The sequence below is a fragment of the Coenobita brevimanus genome, chromosome 99 (assembly GCF_032717465.1).
Source record: "Coenobita brevimanus isolate Jiangsu-jjx chromosome 99, ASM3271746v2, whole genome shotgun sequence".
Classification (NCBI taxonomy): Eukaryota; Metazoa; Arthropoda; class Malacostraca; order Decapoda; family Coenobitidae; genus Coenobita; species Coenobita brevimanus.
In genome coordinates this window covers 7,977,790-7,995,624 of record NC_137052.1, presented here as the reverse complement: position 1 = coordinate 7,995,624, position 17,835 = coordinate 7,977,790, and the positions used below count along the sequence as shown (strand labels likewise).

Genomic DNA, 17,835 nt, shown 5'->3' with positions numbered 1-17,835 from the left:
GGTGTGGATGAGTATGCGATAGAAAGCAATAGGAGAAACACACTGAGGTGGTTTGGCCATGTGCAGAGGACTGAGAGCGAGAGACTGACGAAGAGAGTGTATGTGAGTAAAGTGGAGAAGGGGAGAGGGAGGGGAGGGGCCAAGGATGAGATGGAGGGATGAAGTGGAGAGGTATATGACAGACGGGGGTGTGAGCTGGGAGCAGTGCAGTGAAACGGCGGGGGACGGTGCGACGTGGAGGCGATATGTTTGCGGCCATGTCCTATTGGATTACGGGTCTGACAATACATAGATAGATAGAGAGGGAGAGATAGTTTAATTCAAATGCTCTACTAACAACATTCAAAGTTCAAAATATATTATGTCTTATTCTTACTAGATAACATAAATAAGAAAATTATGAGCTCAATTTTATCTATCTATCTATTGCCAGATGCCATAATCCCGTAATGGGTGGCCACAAACAAATTGCCACTACGTAGCCCTGTCCCCTGCCATTTCACGGTCCCCCCTCCCCCACCAGGCTCACACACACCTCTCTCATATATCTCTCCACTCCATCCCTCCATCTCATCCTCGGCCTCCCCCTCCCTCTTCCCCCTCTCCACCTTACTCACATACACTCCTCGTTAGTCTCTCGCTCCCCATCCTCTCCACATGGCCACAGCACCTCAACGTATTTCTCCTAACGCTTTCTATCACATCCACATCACACCACAACGCTCCTTCACTTCCTCATTTGCCAGTCTGTTTCTCCATGTAACCCACAAGCTTCTCTCAAATAACTCATTTCCACTGTTTTCACTCTTGACTTGTGTCCTTCCAACAATGTCCATGGTTCACTTCCATACGTTAGAGTTGATACTGTCATGCAGACACTTTTTTCCTTCCATGCTGACTTCCCTGTTGCCTATCACTGCTCTCAAAGAAGAGTTCAGTTTTATGTGAACAAATATTAAATTTAATTATGGCATGATGTACAGTAGTATAGCAGACTCTATCTTCAACATTATTCTCTTATTATTTGTTTGTCTCTTTACTCTTCCTTGCAGTGTTATATTAATTTCATTGAGTAATATATGTCCATCATTCTCTGGATCAGCTTCTCCAACCTCCGGCGTTACTTCTATTGGTAATACAGCCAGATTGTGGAGAACCATAGAATCAACGATTATTGCTTTTGTGGTGTCCAAATTTGTCCTGACTGGTATTGATAAGTACACAAACCTCTTTTTGAGAACACCAAATACTCTTTCAGTCATGTTTCTAGTTTTGCTTTGGTTTAAGTTATGTGCCTCATCCTGTCAGTTGTTTGGGTTGCCAACAGGTGTCAAAAGGTATTTTCCTGCAGGGATACCCACTATCCCCTAGGACAGGGGTCGGCAACCTTTTCAGTGCGAGGGCCAGAGAAAGCTTCTAGGAGTAGCCTGCGGGCCGGAGTGCCAAAGAGAACCCAAAAGTGACAGTGTACAAAAATTTTATAGAAAAGCAGGCAAACCAGTGACTAGATTACAAGAAATTTATTGAAAAACATGCACATCATTGACTGCCGAAAACAGTTTGTGACAATATAAAAAAAAAAAAAAAAATTGATAGAAAAGCAGGCAAACCAGTGACTAGATTACAAGAAATTTATTGAAAAACATGCAAATCAGTGACTGCAGAAAACAGTTTGTGACAATATACAAAAATTTTATAGAAAAGCAGGCAAACCAGTGACTAGATTACTAGAAATTTATTGAAAAACATGCTAATCAGTGACTGCAGAAAACAGTTTTATCAAGAGACATTCAAATTAGTGGGATGGTTGGTGCTGTTTGCCATGGAGAAGTGATTCAATGTCTGGATCGATTGATGAGGTAGACAAGAGCAGAATGTCATTGAGGTGGCGGTCACTTAGCTGGGAGCGAATGCAAGACTTTGTATATTTTATTTTTGAAAAGAGTTGCTCCCTGGCGATTTTCCGGGGTGCTTCTGTGGTAAAGATCTCAGTCATGCAAATTTGCACCTGCGCTACCCGCCGCGATCACGTCGCGAGGCGCCGACTTATCAATTAGTTGGCTAGGCTGTTGCGGGCCAGATTGTTATATAAATATCAAGCAGGGTGATGGGCCATGAGTTCGGACTCTGCGGGCCGGAGGTTGCCGACCCCTGCCCTAGGAGATGGCCTGGTAATAAGCCGTCTTAAAGCTCCTCACAAATCCTGCTCTTTTCAAATATTCTACTATCATGGACACTCCCAGGCCATCGTGAAACAACATCGTAAAACATCAAATCTGGCCCAGAGATGGCCTGGATGAGAGAGAGAGAGAGAAAAAAAAAAATTCCTACATCTGAAAACTTCTGAATTATCAACTGATGGCATCAATATTGGAATGTGGGTACAATCAATTGCACCTATTACTCCTGGCATCCTTACAATTTTGTAAAATTCATGAAGTGTTCTTTGAATATCATTGGCAGTAGGAAAGCGTATGTAGCGGCCACTCTTACTGGCAATTACTCTTAACACAGCTTTCAGGCAGTGGCTGACTTTGATCTGGGAGATATCCTAGCAGTCACCATTGGACGGCTGGTGACCCCAGTTTCCATACAACGCACAGCTATCAATACCTGAAGGGAGGGTGGGGACAGGACGGTCAATTTTCGGTACTTCACATCACTCGATTTCGAAACTAAAAATATATCTTCTGGTCGATTTTAGTGTGATTTGAATGAATCTGAGCTTCATTTTTGTTGGAAATCAATCGTTTTGGAGATTAGGTCTGCCTAAGGTAAGATATACCTATTTTGGGGTAGTTAAGGAAGCAGCCAGGTCACCCAAGGCAATGTTTACCGTTGATCTCACCAACTGGCCGCGTTGATTACCAACCATCGCTCCAACTGGAGGCGTCAGTGTATCTCGTGTCAAAACAATGGGAAACTTAATGATTTAACCAAACCTAACCTATCCTAATCCAACCTTCCCTCAATTGCCTTTGACAGCCAGCTTCCAAATGTAAAAAACGGGTGTTAAGAAAGTTAAATAATATGGCCGGCTAGTGGCAGCCGTTGGCGGAGATCCTAGGTAATTAAATAGGCATATAGAATTTTCACATTATATATATATATATATATATATATATATATATATATATATATATATATATATATATCCATAAACAAATATATAGAAGACATTCAAATTAACGTGGTCTGCAACGTGGTTGTGTCAGGATCGAGTGATGTGAATTACCGAAAACTGACCGAAAGGACAACCTGTCTATCTATATACCTAGGCAGCTTCCCTCAAAGAAAGGGAGGTAGCCAAGACAGGACGACACACTCCCAATTCACTCATCCACATACACATATTTATTCGTATCTTAGCCCCAAAGGGAGAAGGACAACATGTAATGAAAGAAAATAATATCAAAACAAACCACCACACTCAGTTTATCTTGCATAGGGGTAAACATTATTTTATATATGAAATACAAGCAATACAACATGCCAATTTTGTTCTGGCCCATTTGATACCTACTGTACAACTAAAATGAAGATGCATTTCTAACAATAACTTTTTAACCCTTCGTGAGCCAATCGGGTCCCTGCGGACACCAGCATGTTTTTAAAATGTTGCCATTAAGCCATTTTATATTTTCACAACCTGGCCCCCATGTTTTTTATTGTAGATGGTTATTTTATATGTTTATAAAATCTGACCAAAAAATCTCGCACCACTTAGGAGTGACATTGCAATAAATGTTAGAGGGGTCTGCTAAGACCCCATCTGGCCTTTTGTGTGACAATTTTTTTTTTTTTTTTTCAGGTACTTCAGATTATAAACATTAAGGACAATGTCAATGTCAATAGCGGTGGCTGAAGGTGACCAAGAAAAAAATGATTCAGTCTGTGATTTATCTGTATCCAACGCTGATGATTATGAAGTGCTTGAACTATCAGACAGTGAAATTAGTGTGAGTAGTATTGAGTCTCGAGTGCTGATGATAATGATACTGATAATGCAAGTGATGGTATAATACAGAAGATTTTTTTTTTTTTTTCATTCATTGCCAGACGCCATGTACCCCAAACGGGGTGGCCAAGGGCTTAGATTTAATTGTTTTACAGGGAGGGGCACTAATCCTCCACCAACCCCACTTGACACGTAGGGAGAACGTTATGCCAACAGCATCTGGTGTTCCCAGGCGGTCACCCATCCAAGTACTAACCAGACCCAACGTTGCTTAACTTCGCTGATCGGACGGGAAGCGGTATACTGACTGTTAAAAGTTCCATGGCCACTGTTAAAGCTGACTTGCCAATTTCACCCAATTTACATTAATAGTTAAATTTAAAAAAAAATTGTGGTATTATGAAACATACCCAGGACATATACTAAGTACCTTCTGTATCTAAGACTAATGAAAAAAGATTGTGAAACTGCAAAACTAGCTTTAAGGCAATACGCTGATCAAAAAAATAAAAAAATCTTTGTATCAAATTTGAACATTATAAGGATAGTTTTATTTTATGATCGTGCTGATTTACTTAATACATGGACTTATTATGTTGAGAACATGTTCCAAGAATACTGACAATCAGACATTCAAATAAGTGTAGGATCAGTACTTCCATACTCAAACTTTAATAAAATTCTGATAAAATGAAATAATTTTGTTAAAATCATAATAAAAACAAAACTAAAACCAAAAGGGACACTTGGTGGGTTTGTTTCACGTGCCGCGTCTGGGGCAACATATGTACAAAGTTTAGTAGCTATATCTTTATGCATATGGCAGAAATCCACCAATAAGTTTTGGGGTCCACCAGAACCCCCATTGGCCTTCTGTTTAACTTGGCAACCCCTGGTCCATCAAGGGTTAATATCTCTCTGGTAATAGAAGTAAAATAAGAAATTACACACAGAATGTTCGAGCCACTGAAAATTTGCATAAGTTATGATGTAATTATTAGGGAGTTCAGTTAAATTATAGTTTCAAGACAAAACATAATTACGAGATTTTGGTCGTCTTTTCAGTATATTAGATAATTCTAAGACACTACTTCTAGGGCATTTTCTTCGCAAATTGTTTTTTATTTTACCCTTGAAGATAACCTAACCTAACCTAACCTTCAGGAGTAAAATACAAATAATTTGCAACAAAAATGCCACAAAAGAAAAATGTCCTAGAATTGTCTAAAATACCAAAAAAAAAAAAAATATCAAAATATCGTAATTGTGTTTTTGGCTGAAATGATATTCGAAAGGGAAATACCTCTTCTATCAAGAGTGACAGGAAGTTGATCCAAAATTTTCTGAATAACTTCAGACATCACATGTTTTGTCAGTCTGCAACGATTTACAAACTCCTCCTCACTCATGGCAGTAAAAGGGTCCATCCGACCTGGGGAAAGGACAGGCTTAACACGATGTTCAAGTCACTGAGAGATAATAATACATATGGGTTAAGGACAAAACGGAATCTTCAAAACTTTCAGAAGAATCCAGTTTTAAGAAATTCAAAATACAGTACACAGAAAGACCTAAAAACTCAATACTTAGGTGTGAAATATTAAAGGTACACGAATGCTCAAAACCTTCATAACAATATGTTATTAAACATGAGAATGTAGAAATGAGTTAACAAGAATAGAGTTAAAGCTCTAGGGAGCCTGTAATATGTACAGATGAATGTAGGGAGAAATTAATTGGAGGTATCGTCCATTATTACCTGGAATAATTCTAAGAATTTGTCGTGCAGCAATTCTCTTGGCTCCAATTTTGGCTTCAAGTTGATCTTGATGATTCAAGTCATCCCAGATATTCATAATTCATTTGTGTCGATCCATCTGGGTTAATACCTGTAATAAAATTGGTGTGATAATATATAGAAGAATAAAATTGGTACATTTATTCAAAATTTACAAAATTATTTTTGGTAATAAAACATTGTTTTGTGGTGATTACCCTAATCTTTTAATCAATTATACATTTTTTGTTGTGCAAATTGTGCTTTTGATTGGCCTTAATGTTAGACACCTACAAAGAGCTACAAATCATCTGACATTAGTTTGCTTTTCTACTTTAGCTGATTCTTCATAGCAAAGTTGGTAAATCTGGTGAAATTGTTAGGATTGATTTGGTCTCAACATATATCCATATAGGTTATGTTAGGTTATCTATCACCATAGTTGTCTTTTAGGCCAATTTTCCATGTTTTATTGCTAAAATAATATGCTAAATCTGATAAACAACGTCTCTGAATCAGTCCAAAGGTAGAAAATAGTTTTAAATAAGACTTGAGAGGGGGTCCAATGTGTTCTTAAATTATACCATGTGCATACCTTTCTGAAGACAATAATAAAAAGTGGAATGGTGTAAAAGTCTGTTAGATAAAGTGCTCTTGGAAATAGGCTGTGAAGTTGCCTGTATCATCACAGTATGAGACACAGGTAACTTGGGAATGGTAGAAGTCAACGACTGGACTGCGTGCAGCAATTTGATCATAAACAGGTAACACCAGTCTCTTAAAAATCCGTAAATAAAGATGGTGTCACACACACGGGAAAAATTATAACAAGCATAAAAAAAAAAACTGCAAATGCATTTCTTGAATGGTACAGTAATAACTTCTTAGAGAATATGGTATCAGAATAATAATAAAAAAAAAAAAAAAAAAAAGATACAAAGATATTTGGGAGGAGGAAGGTCATGTTCCACTACTTTTTCCCCAAGTCAGACCCATCCGCGCACCATAAGGGCCTAAATTTGGAGATGGGTAGGGGTTACAGGCGGGGAAAAAAAGAAAGCGGGGGAGTGAAGAGTGAAAGTAGATTTACCAATATAACTTACCACTATAATCCACTGGATTCACTACTGATCTTCATAGATCCAATTGCCTACCTCCATTTCTATATCAAATATAAATTTGTCTTATCTTCCCTCTAAAACATTTACCGAAATAGCACTCACAATATTTTCAGGTAGCTTATACCACGTTGAGTACACCGCTTCCCGTTCGATCAGCGAAGTTAAGCAACGTTGGGTCTGGTTAGTATAGTACTTGGATGGGTGACCGCCTGGGAACACCAGATGCTGTTGGCATCCCTACGTGTCAAGTGGGGTTGGTGGAGGATTAGTGCCCCTCCCTGTAAAACAATTAACTCTAAGCCCTTGACCACCCCGTTTGGGATACATGGCGTCTGGCAATGAATGAATGAAAAAAAAAATTATACCAATCATATACAATCCAGTGCATGAAAGTGCCTTTTGTTTGTGTTTTATTACATCTTTTAACAATCTTTTTTGAGTTACCTCTTAGACTTGTGTTTTAGCTAGAAACATGTTATTTAAGTCCAGTTTTTCAAGTCATGATTTTAAGTGCTTCAATCATATCACCTCTCTTCTAATTTCGAGGTTTGGTAGATTTAATCTTCTCAGTCTTTCTACATACTCCAGGGTTCTTAGATTTGGAACGAGACGTGTTGCTCTCCTTTGCACCTTTTCTATTTTATTTATGTTTCTTCTCAGTTTGGGGGACCATACTTGTACAGCATACACTAGATGTGGGTGCACGTAGGTCTTGTAAATAGTAATGAATCCTTCTTCTCTCCAGTTCTTGAGTGTTCTTTTTAATAGACCAAGATGCTGTTCACTTTCGACACAGTCTTAACTATGTGGGCATCAGCATTTAAGTCATCACTAAGTATCGCTCCCAGAGCCTTTTCTTCTGTAACCTGTGTCAGCACATATTCCCCAATATTATACTCTAGTTATATTTTGGATTGGTTCTTCCTACATGCATGGTCTTGCATTTTGAGTCACTGAATTTTAAGTCAATTATTTGATGGAACCATCGTCTCATCTACATCTTCTTGCAATAACTGTTTTTCTCTCATTGTTCCTACAATGTTATGTAAGCTATTTTTGTGTCGTGGACAAAAATTTTGCCTTTGGAACTAAGATTCTTTGGGAGGTCATTTATACATATTAGGAACAGAATTGGCCCCAACACTGAACCCTGTGAGACTTCACGGATCACTTCTGCCAGGTCAGACAGTTCTCCAGTTACTCTAACTCTCTGTATTCTGTTATGTAAGAAATATTCTGTCCACCTCAAGATATTACCTCCAGTTCCTGCTTTCTCTAACTTGAAAATTAGTCTTTTCTATAGTTCAGTGTCGAAAGTCTTTTCTAGATCATAGTAAATGACATCAAAAGGCTGATTTTCATCATGCATATATGTCCAATCACATAATGTTTCTAGTAAATTGGTTGGCATGATCTGCCACTTCAAAAAGCATGCTGATTTTCACACAGTATATTTCTTTTTCCTACATGAGCTACAATTATTTCTTAAAATTTCTTCAAATACTTTGCAAGTTACGCATGTGTATCTCACTGGTCTGTAATTTCCTGCTTGTGATCTAGTTCCGATCTTGTGTATAGATGAAACAGTCACTTCCTTCCATCTCAGAAGTATGGTTGCAGTCTTAAGGAATGTTCATACAGAATAGTCAGTGGTTCACAAAATTCCTTTGCAAGTTCTTTAAGTACCTTAGGGTGGATGTTAGCAGGTCCTGTGCTGTATACCACTTAATCTCTTAAGTTTGCTTGTTTGCTCCTGAAGATGACATAATGGGTTGTAATGGAGTGCCAGGAGAAAACGATAATGGGATGCGACTGAAGGATATGTGTCAGGAAAGGAGGTTGTGCATTTCTAACTTTTATTTCAAAGACAATTATGCACATAAATATATATGGTATAGAGGGAACAGGTATCGGGTTGAAAGGAGCCTGATTGATTATTTGCTCGTAGAGAGGTCGATGCTGAGAATGGTTGCTGATACGAGGGACGTGAGAGGACGATGTCGAGGTCTGTCAGATCATATGATTGGGGTATGCAAGATTAAGCTGAGAGGAGTGAGGTGGATCACAAGAGAGAGGAGCAGTCAGGGAGAGAGACTGAAAATCGAGAAGCTGAGGGTCAAAGAAATGGCAGATGAATACAGGACCAAAGTAGGGGAGGTGTTAAAGTCGGTGAATTGGAATTTAATGGATCTGGACAGCCTGTGGAATGTGTATAGGGATTGCTAAATTAGGAATGTTAAGCCGGTGTGTGGTGTGGCAAGAGTAACAACAAAGAAGAAATTTACGGCCTGGTGGAATGAAGAGGTTAAGAGAGCAGTGGAGGAAAAGAGGAAGAAGTGGCTGGAGTGGTTACAGGACAGGGGTTCAATTGAAATAAGAACTAAATATATTGAGAACAAGAAGCCCGTAAAGAAACTAGTTAAGAGGAAAAAGAAGGAGGTAAACGATGATCTGGGAGGAAAAATGAATGCAAATTGCTTTGAAAGTAGGAAGTTATTCTGGAAAGAGAATGTAGAAGTGACAGCGGAAAGAAATGTGAAAGTGTGAAGGATGTAAGTGGTAGATTATTAACCCATGGGGATGAAGTATGGACCAGATGGAAAGTATTTCTAAAGCCTGATGAATGGGAATAGAGAGAGCAAAGCCGCTGTAAACATGATTGGTTTTGGGGGTGGGCAGAGAAGGAATGCAGTGATAGGAAACGTGACACTCGCACATGTGAAGAACGCTGAGAAAATGGGAAAACAACTGGGGGTTGATGAGGTGTATACAGAGATGAGTAAGTGTAGTGGAGAGAGCGGAATGAAGTGCTTGTTGGAGATATGTAAGAAGGCATGGTTGAGTGAAACGGTGCCAGCAGAGTGGAAAAAGGCTGTGATTGTACCCTTGTACAAAAATAAAAGTGAGCGAAGTGATTGCAAGAATTATCGTGGCATAAGCATATTTAGTGTCGTAGGAAAGGTATATGGAAGAATTATTTTAGAGAAAGGAAGAGAGATACCAGATGTCTTGGTGAATGATGAACATGGTGGCTTTAGAAGTGGCAGAGGATGTGTGGATAAAATATCTGGAGTGAGACAAATAGTGCAGAAGGCTTGTGAGAATGGCCATAAAGTGTTTATGATGGACTGGAAAAAGCATACGACAAAGTAGACAGAGAAGGATTGTGGAAAATTTTGTGCATGTACGGCATAGATGGTAAGCTGCTAGGTGCCGTCAAGAGTTTTTACGATGACAGTAAAGTATCTGCAAGGTAAATGGGTATCTAAGTGAATGGTTCATGATTGGTGTGGGCGTGCGACAAGGTTGTGTGATGTCCCCATGGTTGTTCAATATATGATGGCTGGGGTGATGAGCGAAGTAAAAACATAAGCAATGGAGAGGGGGATTGCGCTGGTAATGAATGGTGATGGATGGAATATCTCAAATTTATTGTATGCTGATGATGCAGTACTACTTGCCTTTTTTTTAATGCAGGAAAGAAGGAACCAAAGGCCACGGGCTCGCAAACCGTTCCTGCCGAGAAGAAAACAAAAACAATACAGAAGAGCGCCAAATTCAAGATCCGTTCATTTCGAGATGCCTGGACACACTGCGTTTGAAAGACTGGAGATCATAGGAAGTAGGATATACAGACAGAGGGAGACAGTTCCACAGTTGACCTGTTGCATAAATGAATGGCTGAAAGTAATGGTTAATTCTTGCATTAGAGAGTTGGACAGGAAAGGGATGAGACTTTGTTGCTAGACGGGTGCTAAGCACCCATCGTACAGGTGGAGGGATGCAAGCAGACAGTTCAGAGGAGCAGTGATCATTGAAGTAGTGATAGACAAGAAATAAAGATGAAACAGTCCGGTGAAGAGACAGAGGTTGAAGGGAGCCAGTAAGTGAAGGAGAGTTGATGAGACAAAAAGTCTTTGACTCCACCCTGTTAAGAAGAGCTGCATGTGGGGAGCATCCCCACACATGAGAGTTGTACTCTACACAGGGGCGTATAAAACCCATAAGTCAAGAACTGTGCAGGGGTAAAGAAGGTTCGGAGTCGGCTTAGCACACCTAATCTCTTGGAAGCAGATTTTTCAAGAGATGCAATATGATCTTTCCAAGTAAGTCCCGAGTGAATGAAACCCCAAGCATGTTCAAGGGTAATGCAGGATTGAGCTGGATATTATCAAACATTAGTGGGTATTCCTGTGGAAGATTCTGTCAAGTTGATAGGTGCAAAAACTGAGTTTTTGATGCATTAAACACAACAACATTATTTTTACACCAGTCAGAGATATGAGCCAAATCAGACATTAGGTGTGCCATAGCCTCATCCCTTGGTTGTTGAAGCAACTGCTGAGATGGACGTTGTGGGAATCAAATGGAAAGGTGATGGGTGGAATCATCAGCGTACGAGTGGATAGGGTCAGATGAACAGCTTAGAAGATCGTTGATGAATAAAATGACGAGAGTTGGTGATAGGACAGAACTTTGAGGAACACCACTGTTGATAAAGCTAGGAGAAGAACGATGGCCTTCTACAACAGCGGCTCTAGAATGACCAGAAAGGAAGCTATAGATGTAGGCACAGATAGAAAGATAGAAACCGTAAGAGGGCAGTTTGCATATTGAAGATTTATGCCAGACTCGATCGAAAGCCTTTGAGATGTCAGGTACAATGGCAAAGCTTTCACCAAAGTCCCTAAAGGAGGATGACCAGGAGTTTGAAAGGTACGTGAGAAGATCGCCAGTGGAGCATCCCTGATGAAACCCATGCTGACGATCAGAAAGAAGGTTGTGATAGTAAAGATGCTTTAAAACTTTTCTGTTAAGAATTGATTAAAAAACTTTTGAGACATAGGATGATAAAGCAATTGAACAATAGTTAGAGGGTTGGGAATGGTCATCCTACTTTGGTACTGGCTGAATGAGAGCAAACTTCCAGCAAGAAGGAAAAGTACAAGTTGAGAGACAAATTCGAAAGAGTTTACCTAGGCAGGGTGTAAGCACAGAAGCACAGTTCTTGAGGATGACAGGAGGGACTCCATCAGGCCCATATGCCTTGTTAGTATCAAGGCCAGTGATGGCATAAAATACATCACCTGAAGAAATTTTAATGTCAGCCATGAGGAAGCCAGAGGGGGAAAGTGATGGAGGAACAGCACCGGAATCGTCTAAGGTGGAATTGGAGGAGAAAGCTGAGCGAAGAGATCTGCTCATCAGTAGAAGAAATAACGACAGAACCATTAGAATAGAAAAGAGGAGGGAAGGATGATGAGGTAAAGTTGTTAGAAAGGTTTTTGGCAAGGTGCCAGAAGGAGCGGGAAGAATTCGAGTTGGAGAGTTGAGAGCATTTAGTACAGATGAAATTATTTTTAACAGGGTGAAGAACAGACTTAGCACGATTTGGGGCAGAAACATAAACAAGATGTGACTCAGGGGTGGGTTGGCTCTGGTACCTTTAATAGACCCTCTCCTTGTTGCGGACAGCATTAGAACAAGTGTGATTAAACCAAGACTTTCTTGCAATAGTCAAAGGATATGAGAAGGGAATGTATGCTTCCTTGCCCGAGAGAATAACCTCCATAATGCGCAATGCACACTCAGATGGCTCCCGGCCATGGAAGCAATAAACATTCCAAGGGATATCAAAAAAGTACTGCCTGAGGGCCTCCCAATTCGCAGCTCCAAAGTGCCACAGTCAACGTTTCTTTGGAGGGTCCACAGGCCGTACCGGAGCGATAGGACAGGTTAAAGTAATAAGGTTGTGATTGGAGGAGCCAAACGGAGAGGAAAGATTAACAGTGTAAACAGAAGGATTAGTTGTAAGAAAGAGGTCAGGTATGTTGGAGCTCTCTCCAAGGTGGTTGGGGATACGGGTAGGGTGCTGTACAAGTTGCTCTAGGTCATTAAGGATAGAAAAGATGTAGGCTTGTTCACCAAGTGGATCAGTGAAAGGAGAGGAGAGCAAAGGTGGTGGTGAACATTGAAATCTCCTTGAATGGAGATTTCAGGGAAAGGAGAAATGGATAGAATTTGTTCCACCATACTGTAGAAAATTTTTCATAGTCAGTAGAATTAGGAGATAAGTAAACATCGCAGATATATTTAGTCAGAGAATGATGAGAAAGCCGATGCCAGAGAGTAGAGCATTAAGAAAAATCAACTTCAGGAACACGAGAGCAAGATCAATCGCTGCGTTCATATACACAACAGCCATCTTTGGCTTTGAAATGAATATAGAGAAAACAGGAGGAAACAGAAAAGGGTTTGTTGTCAGTTGCCTTAGACAGCAGAGTCTCTGTCAGGAAGAGAAGATGAGGTTTAGAGGAGGAGAGGAGATGTTCGGCAGAAAGTTAGAGGAAAGGCCGCGAATGCTGCAGAAATGAAGAAGTGAGTCAGACAGTGGTTCCAGGCATCTCTCTGAGTCGTCGCAGGGAGAGGGGCAGATAGTGCGGGAATTTATGGTCCCCCCCCCCCTGGGGATCCCGTGGCCTGATTTAATAATGCCATTTTTCTTTTTTAATTTTGAAAAGGAAGTGTAATGTGTGGTGTGCATGTAGTTTGGTGTTGACAGTTAGAGAAACTTGTATTGGAGAGCATGCTGGCCTACTCTCTGTGTTACTGAAACACTGAAAAAGTTCAGCAAAGGGGGGGGGGTCAGGGAGTAGTCCCGAGGGCTGATGAAACGGGAGCTCCAGCTCTCCTTGTCATCAGCTTTCCATCCACCTTGGGAGTACTGCCCTGCTCGACTGGTGCTACAGTCTACTTCTCATATGGGATAAGAACTTGGTAGACTAGTGCAGAGTTTTGCTGACGTCTGTGAGTGTCGTGCCTTGATAGTAAATGTGGAAAAGAGTAAAGTGATGGTTATAGAGAGAGAAGGTGACTCCTAGTTTCATGTTACAGTGATTGGAGAGAGACTGGAATCGGTGAGAGACTTCAAATACCTGGGTACAGTGATAGAAAAGAGAGGAAAATTTGCAAAAGAAGTGGAAAGTAGAGTGACACAAGGAAGGAAAGTAGCTGGTGCAATGAAAGCCTTGATAAGAAACAGAGGCTTGAGTGTTGCGGCTGTACGAGACTTGCATGAAGGAGTGTTAGTGCCAACTTTAATATATGATGTGAGACTGTGGTGTGGCATGAAAATGAAAAGTCAAGAGTGAGAGCAGTGGAAATGGGACTGCAGAGGAATGTATGTGGAATACAGAGAGTGCATAGGATACGAAATAATGTGATTCGTGAAAGATGTGCAGTGAGGATATCTGTGGACATCAGAATCGGAGAGAGTGTACTGAAATGGTATGGTCATGTGGAAAGAATGGACAAAAATAGAGTTGTGAAAAAGGTATGTGTGAGTAATTTGAAGGAGGGAGAAGGCGAAGTAGGCCAAGGAGAAGGTGGAGGAATATGGTGGATGAGTGTGTGAGGAAGTGAGGGAGTCGGTGAGGCTAAGGGACTGACAAAAGATCAAGCTGGCTGGATGAATACTGTGAGGAGAAGCGCATGATCAGGCACCTTTTTTGAACGTGACAGCTTCCAGACTGACTCTATCGGATACGTTTATGTGACGCTATAGAACATGGTGAATGTTTTTGGCGTATCAGAGAGCCAGGCTTCTGGGGGCTTCAACGGTGAGTGAATGGAAGAGTTGCCCATTGGATTGGGCAGATTTGGGCTGTTTGGACATTGTTACTCCTCACCCTGCCCTAGAGAGGGAAAGAAGGTCCGGATGATGATGATGATAAAGTTTGCTTTTCACTTGAGACTTCTCAGCACAGGTATCTGTTAATTCTTCTTCATGTTCTCTGCCATTGGAGTCAAAGGCATCCTGTACTTCATTGTAAATATTTTAGACAAATGAAATCATTTAGCATTAATTCAGTTTGGTCATCCACTTGAGTAAAAACTGATTTAAGAAACACTTCAGCTCATTTGCTATATCCATGTTACTAGTCGTTTGTGTGTTGTCACGTTTTGTTACTCTTCTTACGTGGTCTGTGATTCTTTTACTACTGTTTACGTATTTATACAGCGCTTTTGAATTTGTTTTCGTTTCCTGAAACAGATTCCTCAGAACCTTTGTTCATGCATTCCTTTGGTTAATATATTCTCTGTAACTCAGGTTAGATTTGACTTTTTGGTAACGTTTCCAAGCAAAGTGGTTTTTCTTGACTGCTCCTTTGGCATGCTTGTAGAACCATGGCTGTTTTTCCTTCTTTCTTTGATAATTTTTACAATCGGGTACAAGTGAGTTTATTCCTTGTATTATTTTCCCTTCAATCAATTTACCCATTTGTTGCACATCTTTTCCTCATAACTCCTCCGTCAGGAAAGAAAAAGTGAAAGTAACAAAGAGAGAGAGAGAGAGAGAGAGAGAGACGGTGGGGGGGAGGGAGAATACAAGCACTACAGCCCATAGTCGTATAGGGCACAATAATGTGGATTACATTGTTTGTGAATGTTGTGCTCAATTTAAGCCTGCAGTTAAATAATAAAGTATTGTTAGCATCCAAATCTTGGCCGTTGACAGCGTGTGCGATAAAAGTTAAGCCATAATTTACGGGACATGAGAAAATTTGTGGCTAAGCACTAACTGGCAAGTGGTGGATGAAGGTGGGGGAGTTGGGGGTTGAAGGTGGGGTAGAGCTGGTTCCGATCCCACTCTTCCCTCTCCCCAGGGTACAGGGGAGAAGGCAGGGATAACCCTGGAGGAAGAATTAGTGCGTGTGAATGTACCAACTTACGTATGCACCTGTGTATGTACCCTCTTATGTATGTATTTATGTAAATGTGTATGTACCCTCCTATGTACACTCGCGACCCAAAGGAAGTATCCAGGCCTTGTCGATGCCGTGGCCAGGAAACCAAGAATGGTCTGGTGTTCGGACACAGCTTTAAACCCCCTCCCCTCCTCCTTCCTCCATCCAGTCCCAACTACAACCACTTTCCTTGATCTCTTGATCTAGAAGTAGCTCACTCCTTTGCTTCGCGGTAAGAAAAACACACACACACACACACACACACACACACACACACACACACACACACACACACACACACAGAAATGTGTGATAAAGTAAGGAAAGAAGACAGGTCATTACTTGCATGACTGAAGTCTGTTAAATAAATAACACCCACTCTCTCTTCGAGAGCGTGGGTGTAATTAATGTAATTCAGTAAGTAAAAATATCTCTGTAAAGGGTGAGGTGTGTTCTGTTCTAAACCTAATAAACCTATCAGCCAGTAGCAAGAATAAAATAGCAGTTTACTTCATGAATGAACTATTTGGAGAGTGTTTGTTAGTATGTCTTCATATGCTTAAAGTATTCCTGTCCGGAAGAGCCGTATTTTCAGGTGAATAAAATCATCTGGCAGTAATAATATTGCAATACCAATTAATGTAAACTGATAATTCCAGTTAATGTGAACTGATAATTCGGAAACTGTCTGCCTCACCTTCGTTCTGTTTATTTTACCTGCTTCTTTGTCTTTCCCGTCTTCATCTTCAGAATGAGTTTCTTCTCATTATACTGAATAAAATCGTCTGTTTTTAGCAGGAGTGAAATAGCAATCAAATTGAAATAATGAGTGAGAGACTGTTTGTCTATCACCTTGTCCGTCTGCCCAATTGCCTATCATGTTTTCCTCTACAAGAGGGGTCTGTTATCACTTAATTTGAATAATGTCGTCTGGTGAAATTAAGAATATAATATAATAAGTCAGCGTGAATCAATAATCCAGAATTTGTGTCTTCCTGTTTGTCTGACTGTCTTATTTAGGAGGCGATTTCTTTCCGAAGATGGATGTAATCGTTTGTCTTTAGCAAGAATACAATAACAATGATTCTTAATCTCAAATTGCGTGTGTCTGTGTCTTTCCTTTTCCTTGCGGGAATAGTTGATATTCAACCTGGCTTACTAAATGTGTTTATTGATATGAAGAATAAACTAAGTACACTGACTAATCACTCTTAAGGCATATGACGGTCTTTCCGTCAGTTTTTCTGTCTGTTTCTCTAACGATGACATCTGTTCAACAACATGATTCCCCGTCAGACAGAATTCCAAGGAAGCTTGAATGTTAAGAATGTCCGCGCGCACACTCATGCATGCACACGCACACTCGGAGAAGCAACACTCAAGCACGCACCAATGCACATACTGTGTGTGTGTGTGTGTGTGTGTGTGTGTGTGTGTGTGTGTGTGTGTGTGTGTTCAAAACAGTACGCTTAACGCACTAGGCCTGGGATGGCCGTTGTTAACGTTTTGGTTTACTGTTAACTATATAACCATTAATATTTTGCTGCAGCGTGTTGGTAGATAAGTATGATATGCTTTTACATACCCTAGAGTTTTATGTTTGTGTAGCAGTGTGAGCAAGAGTGTTAACTATGAGGTCAGCTTGAGATGTAACTGCCAGTTAAGAATGGCGGGTGGGGGTTGCGTTGGGGAGGGGTATGGCGGAGGGTTGGGAGCTGGGGAAGAGGCGGGTGGAGCTCTTTTCGTCCCCTCCTCCCCTCTACCCTCGGTATACAGGTTTGGGAAGGGGCATCCCTGAGCAGAAATTAGTGCTCGTGAGTGCAATGCATATGAAAAAATTCCGACTGCACAGCAACATAATAAACGAGCGAAATGCAAAAAGGAATGAGCGTTATATTGGCTGAGTATGTAAAATATTGTAATGTTTTGCTTAACATTCACACTTGCTTGAAATTCTGTCTGGCAAAGAAACACATGGCTGGACAGAAGTCATCTTCAGAGGGATGGACAGGGAGACGGAAGAAATGACGGAAAGACAGGCATATGCCTTGGAGAAAGTCAACATTGTTATTTTATTCTCAGTATCAAAAAACACATTATGTAAGCCAAGATGAATACGAGTACAGTATAAACTATTACGGCAAGGAAAAGGAATTACACAGACACGCCCACTGAGATCTGAGATGTGTGCTCTTTTATTCTTGCTAAAGACAGACGATTACATACATCTTC

The 17,835-nt window shown here is 40.5% G+C and overlaps 2 pseudogenes; one reads left to right on the top strand and one right to left on the bottom strand.

Moving 5' to 3' along the window:
* Positions 1–4,165: 4,165 nt before the first annotated feature.
* On the bottom strand, positions 4,166–4,291 carry LOC145414502 (5S ribosomal RNA; annotated as a pseudogene).
* Positions 4,292–6,965: 2,674 nt separating this feature from the next.
* Positions 6,966–7,090, top strand: LOC145414497 (5S ribosomal RNA; annotated as a pseudogene).
* The last annotated feature ends 10,745 nt before the right edge of the window (positions 7,091–17,835 follow it).